This window comes from Euprymna scolopes, unplaced genomic scaffold (genome assembly GCF_053919585.1).
Source record: "Euprymna scolopes isolate OS-2025 unplaced genomic scaffold, ASM5391958v1 sca528, whole genome shotgun sequence".
Lineage (NCBI taxonomy): Eukaryota > Metazoa > Mollusca > Cephalopoda > Sepiida > Sepiolidae > Euprymna > Euprymna scolopes.
The window spans coordinates 2,501-12,500 of record NW_027633578.1 but is presented as its reverse complement, the minus strand read 5'-3'; the positions used below and the strand labels follow the sequence as shown (position 1 = coordinate 12,500).

General features: G+C 59.9%; 2 non-coding genes and 1 pseudogene across 2 annotated transcripts in view; all 3 read left to right on the top strand.

The window, feature by feature from the left end:
- Positions 1–3,084: 3,084 nt before the first annotated feature.
- LOC145274974 (small subunit ribosomal RNA) lies at positions 3,085–5,455 on the top strand (annotated as a pseudogene).
- A 399-nt stretch (positions 5,456–5,854) lies between these two features.
- On the top strand, positions 5,855–6,013 carry LOC145274972 (5.8S ribosomal RNA). The gene has a single exon (XR_013867004.1). It is a non-coding gene; the product is annotated as a 5.8S ribosomal RNA (ribosomal RNA).
- Positions 6,014–6,609: 596 nt separating this feature from the next.
- LOC145274970 (large subunit ribosomal RNA) overlaps positions 6,610–10,000 on the top strand; it is a 5,764-nt gene continuing 2,373 nt past the window's right edge. Inside the window, exon 1 of the ribosomal RNA XR_013867002.1 lies at positions 6,610–10,000. This exon is cut by the window's right edge and continues 2,373 nt beyond it. This is a non-coding gene — a ribosomal RNA (large subunit ribosomal RNA).

The window sequence follows — 10,000 nt, the reverse complement described above, 5'->3', positions numbered from 1 at the left end:
GTCGGTAGGCGGCCGCGGGTTGCATGTGTGCCCGGGACAGCACCCCCATCCAACTAAGGGGTGTCCCCCGGGGGCCAGGGGGACCTCGTCCAGGTCGGCCGGGCGCTTCCAGACGCCTACCGACACCGGTCAGGTCGGCGAGGCTCCCGGCCGGCCCCGAGCGGGACCACAGGTTGCGGAAGGCGTCCAAGTGAGCGGCGGCGACGCCAGGAGGCCCCCGGGGTCGACTCCGCGGCCCCCGGGTCGGTGTGCGGGCCTCCAGAGCTCGATAAAGTAGTGGTGTCGCTAGCGGTCGAGAAGGCACTTTTCGACGCCTACTGCCACCCCCACATGGCGGTAGGTGTAAAATCGGAATAGACCGGACCAGGAATGTCGAGGGGGAAAAAAATGACAAAGTCCTGGTGTGCCTAGGCGTCGAGAAGGCACTTTGCGACGCCTACCGACATCCCCATGTGGCAGTAGGCGTAAAACTGGAAAATCGCCGACCAGAAATGTCGCTTCGTATAATCGACGTTTTTTTTGACCACCATTTTCAGGTGTCGGAGGTGGGTCTGGACGAATACCAACACCATTTCTGGGGTTTTCCAGTTTGAAAGTTTTATAAAACATGTTCGGTAGGAAGCACACTTTGGTGTGTCGGTTCGTCGGAGCAGCGACTCTTTGCCTCGTGGTGGTCCGGAACGTCTCTACGGGCTTGTCGCAAAGGCGTCAGAAAGTGGCATCTCCGCCGCCTAGGGCTGTCACCGTTATCGCTGTCGCCGCGCTCCAACTTGTTTTGATCCGCCGCCTTCGTTCCTGCCAACCGTGCGCCCGCTCATCGTCGTTAGGTTATAATACGTGGTACGTGTGTGTGCTTCTCCGTGGACCTAGGGCTGCTCGACGTGTCGAACGATATGTTGGAACAACTAACGGCTCCTTTTCCTGGTTTCCATAGTCGTCGTGGTACCCGCGTCGTCAGCCATATCTATGTCCACCATGTTTAGCCGATACGTTTGCTGCAGCTTCTGCTTCCGCCTCAGCGTTCGCCGCTCTCAGCCGCCGCTGTTGTTGCTGCCGTTCTGCCATTCAACCACTACCTGCGAATCTTTCGATGATCGGCCGAACGACCCATCGCTGTGCGACCGATAAATCCTCCGGATTAGGGAGAAACGCCGCCGCTCTCTGCCGCCGTCGAACGGAAAAACGTACATTGTAACGAACGAACGAACGAACGAACGAATTAACGAACGAGCGAACAAACAAACAAAAATAGCCGCGGGGGATGCACTATGTAGATCCTGATCCCCTTGTAACCATACGTACGTTGTTCGATGCTCTCCCGTCCTGGAAGTCGCCGCAGCAAACAGGAGGATGAGCAGCAGCAGGCGCCGCCGCCGTAACCGCCGCCTGCCTGCCGCCTCCTACTCCTGTCAGCGTCCGATCTCACAGCCGTGTGAACGTTCGCTGACACCCGATTTCTTTCCGTCTGGCAAAACCTTGGACGTCCCGCTCGCGGTACACGTGCTGCAGCGACTTCTCGTCCGACAACGCATAAGCGTCGACGTCTGCCGCCGCATCTTCTGATACGTGGACGGTGATAGCGCTAGTCCCTTCTTGCGCCACCTCCACCTTTGTTAGCGCCAAAGAAGATCGATCGAGCAGTCGTGGTCGCAGTCGATTAACCCGTTTTCACCGTCCGCAGTTCCCAAGCCGCCGATCAAGTCGTTGCTCTTCTTGTTCGTTCTTCCCATACCGTCGATTTGCACGGCTGCCGGATGAGCCATCCTCTGTCCGGCGAAGCGCTCACGTCAGTGATCGATACTTGCACCGACAGTCCTCCCGCTCGCGACTCGGTGCTCGAATCGGACTCGTTCGTTTTTATCTCGATGCGATTGTGAAAAGGGGGACCGGTCGTCAATGTCGTGTGTGTCGACGATGTTGTTCGCCCGGTCCGCCGCGTTGTTGTCGTTTTTTTTTTTTTTTTTTTTTTCCCCTAACGTTCGCCGTCGCACGGACGAAAGGGTGAGAAAAAAAAAAAAGCTCGAAAAAGCCGCCCAAAAAAATCGGACCGAGGAGCCGCTTGCGAGAACGCGCCATGTGCACGTTGTCTCTCCTCGGTTTTCCGAGCACGAACACGACGCCGGTCGGTCGGTCGGTCGACGAAGGCGACGACGAAGGTGACGGGAAAATTTACGCCGCCGCTGCCCTGGTCCAGCTCCTCCCCGATGACGGCTGTGATGTTGACGTTGACGTTGGCGACGACGACGACGACGACGGAGACGACGACGACGACGAGACGGCATCGATGGCGACCACGATGACGACGACCTCGACGAGTTCAGTCTGCACCTTGACCTCCGATGTCCGTGTGCACTGCCGTCGTGCTGTTTTGTCGTTTGTCGTATGTATCGCTGTCAAGGGTGCCGTTGTCGTTGTTGTTGTCGACGTTGTTGCTTGCTCTCTCGTCTCGGTCGGTTGGTACGTTGATGACGACGACGACGACGAAGACGACGACGACGACGACGAGACGGCATCGATGGCGACCACGATGACGACGACCTCGACGATTCCAGTCTGCACCTTGACCTCCGATGTCCGTGTGCACTGCCGTCGTGCTGTTTGTCGTTTGTCGTATGTATCGCTGTCAAGGGTGCCGTTGTCGATGTTGTTGTTGTCGACGCTGTCGTCTGTTCTCTCTTCTCGGCCGGCTGTGACGTGGACGTTGACGACGACGACGACGAGACGGAATCGATGGCGACCACGATGACGACGACCTCGGCGAGTTCAGTCTGCACCTTGACCCTCGATGTCCGTGTGCACTGCCGTCGTGCTGCTTGTCGTTTGTCGTATGTATCGCTGTCAAGGGTGCCGTTGTCGTTGTTGTTGTCGACGTTGGTCGCTTTCGTTCTTTGAGTCTCGGTCTCGGTCCAAGTCAGGGGAGAAACAAAAAAGAGGCCATCAGCGCGGGCAGCGCGCTTCTTCTGACGGCGAACCCCCTCGAAAAATAAATAAACACGTGCCCGTCGTTGTAGTTGTCTGTCTTATGTCGGTCGGTCGGTCGGTCGGTCTGTCGTTCTGTCGAAACAAAGTCCCAAATTCCAACGATACCTGGTTGATCCTGCCAGTAGTCATATGCTTGTCTCAAAGCTTAAGCCATGCAAGTGTAAGTTCACGCCACGCATTAGAACGGGCGAAACCGCGAATGGCTCAGGAACCGGACCTAATCCTCGGGACCGTATTCCTCCTCGGAGGCGATGGATAACTGTGGCAATTCTAGAGCTAATACATGTGACACAGGCCGCGATCGGTCGGCGCGCCGTCGTCGCCACGCCTCGCGCGCTGGCACCCGCGTCGGCCGTTCCGGGTCGCGGCGCTACATATTAGACTGAGACCGATGCGCGTCATTCCCGTCCTCCCGTCGTCGGCGTTCCCGCTCGCGGGTCCGTTCGGTGGCGGGGCTCATAGGGCGGCGCGCTCCGCTTTGGTGACTCTGGATAACTCACTGGTCGATCGCACGAGCTTTCACGCCCGGCGACGGGTCTCTCGAGGGTCCGCCCTATCAACTGTCGACGGTCGGTTAAGTGCCTACCGTGGTTACTACGGGTAACGGGGAATCGGGGTTCGATTCCGGAGAGGGAGCATGCGAAACGGTACCACATCCAAGGAAGGCAGCAGGCGCGCAAATTACCCACTCCCGGCACGGGGAGGTAGTGACGAAAAATAACGACGCGGGACTCTGTCGAGGCCCCGCGATCGGAATGAGTACACTTCAAATCCGTTAACGAGGACCAACCGGAGGGCAAGTCTGGTGCCAGCAGCCGCGGTAATTCCAGCTCCGGTAGCGTATATTAAAGTTGTTGCGGTTAAAAAGCTCGTAGTCCGAACTCGGGTTCGTGGTCGCGCAAGCGGCCCCGGGGCGGCGGCGCCATCGTCCGTCGTTGACTTTGGTCGTCCGTTCGCATTCCCGGCCCTTTCCGCCGGTGTCAACCGCTAGCATACCCGCCACGCGGTCCTGCCGGCGAGGTGGACGAGGAGGTCGTGATCGGGATCCGGGAAAAAAAAAACAAGTGGTCGTCGGTTCGGTTCCGGGAGTAGTTCTAACGGGGGGGTGCTACGTGTGTGTGTTTGGGTGCGTTCATTCGCATCCCCGCACTCTGACCCCCGCGCTTCTCTCCCTCTCCCTTTCCGCGCGTTCCTCTTTTTTTTGAACCCCCCGGTCCGCTCCGAGTCCCTGCTTCGTGTCTTGTCTGCGCGCGTGTTGCGGTCGGCGGTTTCTCCTCCAAGGGTGCTCTTAACCGAGTGTCCGCGGCGGCCGGTACGTTCACTTTGAAAAAATTAGAGTGCTCAGAGCGGGCTGTTCAAGCTTGCATACGATAAGCATGGAATGATGGAAGAGGGCCTCGTCTACGTCTGTCGGTCTCCGTCTACGGCGAGGCAATGATCGAAGGGAGCGGTCGGGGCCACTCGTATTGCGACGTTAGAGGTGAAATTCTTGGATCGTCGCAAGACGAACTGCAGCGATGGCGTGTGGCAAGCACGTTTTCCTCGATCAAGAGCGAAAGTCGGAGGTTCGAAGACGATCAGATACCGTCGTAGTTCCGACCGTAAACGATGCCGACCGGCGATCCGCCGGCGTTCGCTTCCATGACCCGGCGGGTAGCCTGCGGGAAACCAGAGTTCGGTTCCGGGGGGAGTATGGTTGCAAAGCTGAAACTTAAAGGAATTGACGGAAGGGCACCACCAGGAGTGGAGCCTGCGGCTTAATTTGACTCAACACGGGAAAACTCACCCGGTCCGGACACCGGTAGGATTGACAGATCGATAGCTCTTTCTCGATTCGGTGGGTGGTGGTGCATGGCCGTTCTTAGTTGGTGGAGCGATCCGTCTGGTTGATTCCGATAACGAACGAGACTCCGGCCTGCTAACTAGTGCGCCGATGTCAGTGATTTTTACGGCGGGCTCGGCGTCCTCCGTGGCGCTCGGGTCCGGGTCGGTTTTCTCACGCACTTCTTAGAGGGACGGGTGGCAGAAAGCCACACGAGGCGGAGCGATAACAGGTCTGTGATGCCCTTAGATGTCCGGGGCCGCACGCGCGCTACACTGGAGGTATCAGCGGGGACTTCGCCCCGGCCCGAGAGGGTTGGGAAACCTCTGAACCACCTCCCGTGATAGGGATCGGGGCCTGTAACCAACCCCGTGAACGAGGAATTCCCGGTAGGCGCGGGTCAACAGCCCGCGTCGATCACGTCCCTGCCCTTTGTACACACCGCCCGTCGCTACTACCGATCGAACGGTCCGGTGAGGTCCTCGGATCTGGCCGACGACGCCGCCGGGCAGTGCGCGACGTGTCCGTCACGACACTCGTGCATCTACGCCTCGGCGTTCGATGCCTGGAGAAGACGACCGAACCCGATCGTTTAGAGGAAGTAAAAGTCGTAACAAGGTTTCCGTAGGTGAACCTGCGGAAGGATCATTACCGTTTTCCCCGTTCGAGACTGGTTTGTTGTTTTCCGGCCCTACCTCCTCTGTCTGTCGGCGTCAACGCCTCGAATGCGCGCAAACAAACCTATAAAAGGCGGAGCGAGAGATAGATTTGTGGTGACGCGGAGGTTTTTAAAGCCCCAGCTCTTCTTGCTTGCTTCCGCGTCTTACCACCTGTTTGTTTTTTCGCCCACCGCAAGTGATGGCCGCTTCTTCTTTGCCTTGTCGCCGCTTTATCGTTTTTTTTGTTTTTTTGCAGCCGCTGTGCCACCGCCGCTAGCTAAAAAAACAAACTACTCGCGACATTGCAATGCCGTCACGCCTCCTCGCACAGACCTCCTCGCACACTACTAAATCTATATAAACAAAAACTAATATAAAAAACCAAGTGCTGAACCCTGGACGGGGGATCACTCGGCTCGTCCGTCGATGAAGAGCGCGGCCAGCCGCGATAACTGATGCGAATTGCAGGGACTCAGTGAACATCGACACCTCGAACGCACATTGCGGCCCCGAGATCCCTTGTCTCGGGGCCACGTCCGGTCGAGAGGCCGGAACGTTACATGTCTTTCTCCGTTAACGAAACGACATCTTGCCGTCCCCGTGCCCGCCCGGTCCTCGGCACGGTGGTAACCGGGACGTCGCAGGAGCGAGTGACGAGGGGGAAGAAAAATAAAAAAAGAATTGACTCCTTTCAATGTCTTTTTTTTTTTTAAAACCCTCTCCGGCCTCCTCCTTCGTCTCCCGCTGGCAGACCGCGGAGTCTTTTCCCTTTTCGACCGCGTGAAGAAACACTGTGGAGGAGGAGCAGGAGGAGGTCTGTCCGAAAGCAGCCGAAGGGAGACCAAAAAAAAAGTACCGACCTAACCGACTGCCGACGTAAGCGCCGCCTGCTCGTCTCGCTCTCTGCCTCATGAAGGTGTCTCTCAGCGACGCCTCGAGCAGCGCGACGAGCACGGCCGTCGCACCGTAAAAAGGTGGCCGCGTCGTAGGCAACGCAACGTCGGATGGGGAGGACCCACGCTTTTTTTTAATTGTTGGCTTCTTCATTTTCGGTCGGACGGGGCGCTATATCGGCCAGCCGTCGTCACACGGAGGGTACCGATCGAGATTCCTCTCCTCCAAACACCACACTCTACTAAAAACCGCCGCCCTCGGCTCGGACGAGACGACCCGCTGAACTTAAGCATATCGCTAAGCGGAGGAAAAGAAACCAACCGGGATTCCCTTAGTAACGGCGAGTGAACCGGGAGAAGCCCAACGCCGAATCCCGTCGCAAGTTAAAGGCTTCGGGACGTGTGGCGCATGGGTCGAAGGCAGCCGTTCGTTTTCGTCTCGCATAGTTCGGAGTTCCCCTCGATCGGGGCCGCCCGCGGCGGGTGCCAGGCCCATTCGGTGCGGACGGCGAGCGACGGCCTTCGATCCGAGAGTCGGGTTGCTTGGGAAACGCAGCCCAAATCGGGTGGTAAGCTCCATCCAAGGCTAAATACCGGGACGAAGTCCGATAGTCGACAAGTACCGTGAGGGAAAGTTGAAAAGAACTTTGGAGAGAGAGTTCAAGAGAACGTGAAACCGCCCAGGGGTAAACGGGTGGGACCGCTCACCGCGATCGCGGGGGGACTCAGTCCGGTGCTGCCTAGGCTCGAGCCCAAACTCGATGTGTGTTCTTGAAAGAGAGGCCGTCGCGGCACAGGTCGTCGTTCGTCGTGTCCGCGGGGGACTCGTTCCCCGCGGTTCCAGCTTTTGTGCCCGCGTCGCCGACGAAGGAGACGGGCCGCGTGGATAGCGGGAAGGGAAACGTGGTGACGACCGCGGCGTCGGTAGGTGGCTGCGTCGGTTGGCTGCGACGGAGGGGACTCGTCCTCTCGATCGCTGCTGCCGCCGGGCCCTAACCCGCCGCATCCGTCGCCGCCGCTTCTTCTTTCCCTCCTGCTCCCTCCGCGCGCGACTCCCGCTGCACCCGTCCCCTTCATCATCGCTCGGCGTAATCCATGGCGCGGGCGCTTCGGGCGCGACCTCCCGCGCGGCCGGCACCGGACGCACTTCCCCTCCGGTCCGTCGTCGCGACCCGTTCCCGGCCGTGCAGGTCGAACACGCGGGTTTTTTTCCGTAGGCGGCAGGCGTTTCATCACCCTGAAAACCCCCGTCTTCCCACCTTGTGAAGTCGGGGGCCACCGGCCGTCGGGCCCGCGAACGTAACTGCCCCTTTCTGCCGGGAACGGAGGAAATCTGACACGATCCGTTACACGTGGCGAGCCGGTCCGTTTTGATCCCGCCGGAAGTCGCGTGCGGGCGACGCACTCTGTGTGTCGCTCCTTAGGCGCCCCACCGTCTCGGGCGCGTGCGCGATGAGAGGCGGGATAGGACTGGCGCGGCCTCGCCGTCACGCACCTCGCCGACGTTTCGGGTTCTTGTCGGGGGCAACCCCGCCCGCGCCCGTTTCCGTTTCCGGAGAGGTCGCTCGGCGACGCTTTTTTACTCGAGCCGGCCCGCCCACCCCGGGTCAGCGACGTGCATCGGTCAACCCACCCGACCCGTCTTGAAACACGGACCGAGGAGTCCTGGCCGTTCGCGAGGTCGTAGGGGCCACCTCTGACTAACCCCGAAGGCGAAGCGAAAGCGAGAGAGCGTGTAGGAGGGCGTCGATCGGGAGAGGTGTCGTGGCAAAGTCGTCCGGGGGTCGTCGGGGGGTGTCGTCGGTCTCGTGCCGTCGTCTTCTCCTCGCCTCACCCGCCTCCGAGCCGTGCCCGATCCCGCCGGCGCGGCGTTTTCGGCCTTCCGCCGTCGCTGCTGCGGTGCCCAGCAACTTTTTCCTTTTTTCTCTCTTCCCGAGGTGAGATAGGAGAGGGAAGGCTCGTGGCTGACGTGCGGTTGTTTTTCCCTCCTCCCCGAGAGGGGACCGGCGCATCATCCAAAAAGGGGAATTGCCGGGCGCCAGCTTCCATATCCTCCTTCCGCCCATCGGTGAGATCCCGCGGCTTGAACTAGTCCTATTTTGTCGTCGAGTTTAGGCGCTGCGGCGCGGGCGCATCACCCCCGGGTCGGTTTCCCCTTTTTCCGAGTACGACTCGGCCGACTCTGGCGTAGCGAGCGACCAGGGACCCGAAAGATGGCGATCCACGCCCGGTCGGGATGAAGCCAGAGGAAACTCTGGTGGAAGTCCGAAGCGCCTCTGACGTGCAAATCGATCGTCGGAACCGGGTGTAGGGGCGAAAGACCAATCGAGCCGTCTAGTAGCTGGTTCCCTCCCGAAGTTTCCCTCAGGATAGCTGGCGCTCGATCGTCGCAATTCCATCCGGTAAAGCGAACGATTGGAGGCCCCGGGGCCGTTTCACGGCCTCGACCTACTCTCGAACTCGGAACGGGTGGAACGGGCCGACCTCTCCCGAACGACGGAGCCCCGACCCATCCGGCCGCCGCCGCCAGCACGCTTCGCTGGGCGGTTGGTCACCTCGAATGCGAGTGGCCAAGTGGGCCACTTTTGGTAAGCAGAACTGGCGCTGTGGGATGAACCAAACGTCCGGCTAAGGTGCCTAACGCGACGCCCATGAGATCCCCGAAAGGGTGTCGGTCGATATAGACAGCAGGACGGTGGCCACGGAAGTCGGAATCCGCTAAGGAGTGTGTAACAACTCACCTGCCGAATCGACCGGCCCCGAAAATGGATGGCGCTGGAGCGACGGACCGATGCCGGACCGTCGCGGCGAGGAGCGATGAACTTTCGCGCCGAAACGATGCCGCGACGAGTAGGAGGGCGCCGCGGCGAGCACGGAAGCCTAGGGCGCGAGCCCGGGTGGAGCCGACCGCGGGTGCAGATCTCGGTGGTAGTAGCAAATATTCGAACGAGACCTTCGAAGACCGAAGTGGAGAAGGGTTCCGTGCCAACGGCGGTCGAGCACGGGTCAGTCGGTCCTAAGACGCGGGCGAAAGTCTTCCCGAAAGGCGCCGGATCCGTTATGGAAAGGTGAAAGGAAAGCGAATCGAATCGAATCGAATCAAAAGCCCAAACAAAAAAAAGCGGCCGGCCTCCCGTCGAAAGGGAATCGGGTTAATATTCCCGAACCCGGACTCGGAGAGGGCCCGGGGGTGGCGACGCTGTCGGCAGCGATGTCGGCGGCGCCCGTCGCTTCCCGGGCGAAACCGCGGTGACGCAAGCGAGCCCGGAGACGTCGCCGGGAGCCCCGGGAAGAGTTCTCTCTTCTTCGTAAAGGACCATGTCCGTGGAATCGGCTCGTCCGGAGATACGGAAAAGGTACCTGTAGAGCGCCGCGGCTCGGGCGGCGTCCGGTGCGCTTTCGGCGGCCCTGGAAAATCCGGGTCCGGTTTTCGCAGCTCTCGAGTCGGTCCCGGTACCCACCATCCGCAGCAGGTCTCCAAGGTGTACAGCCTCTCGTCGATGGCATCAATGTAGGTAAGGGAAGTTCGGCAAAATGGATCCGTACCTTCGGAAGAAGGATTGGCTCCGAGGACCGGGTCGGTCGGGCCGTGCCCGCGCGAAGCGAGGAACCGGTACGGGGCTGTAGCGTTCGCTCCGTTCGCG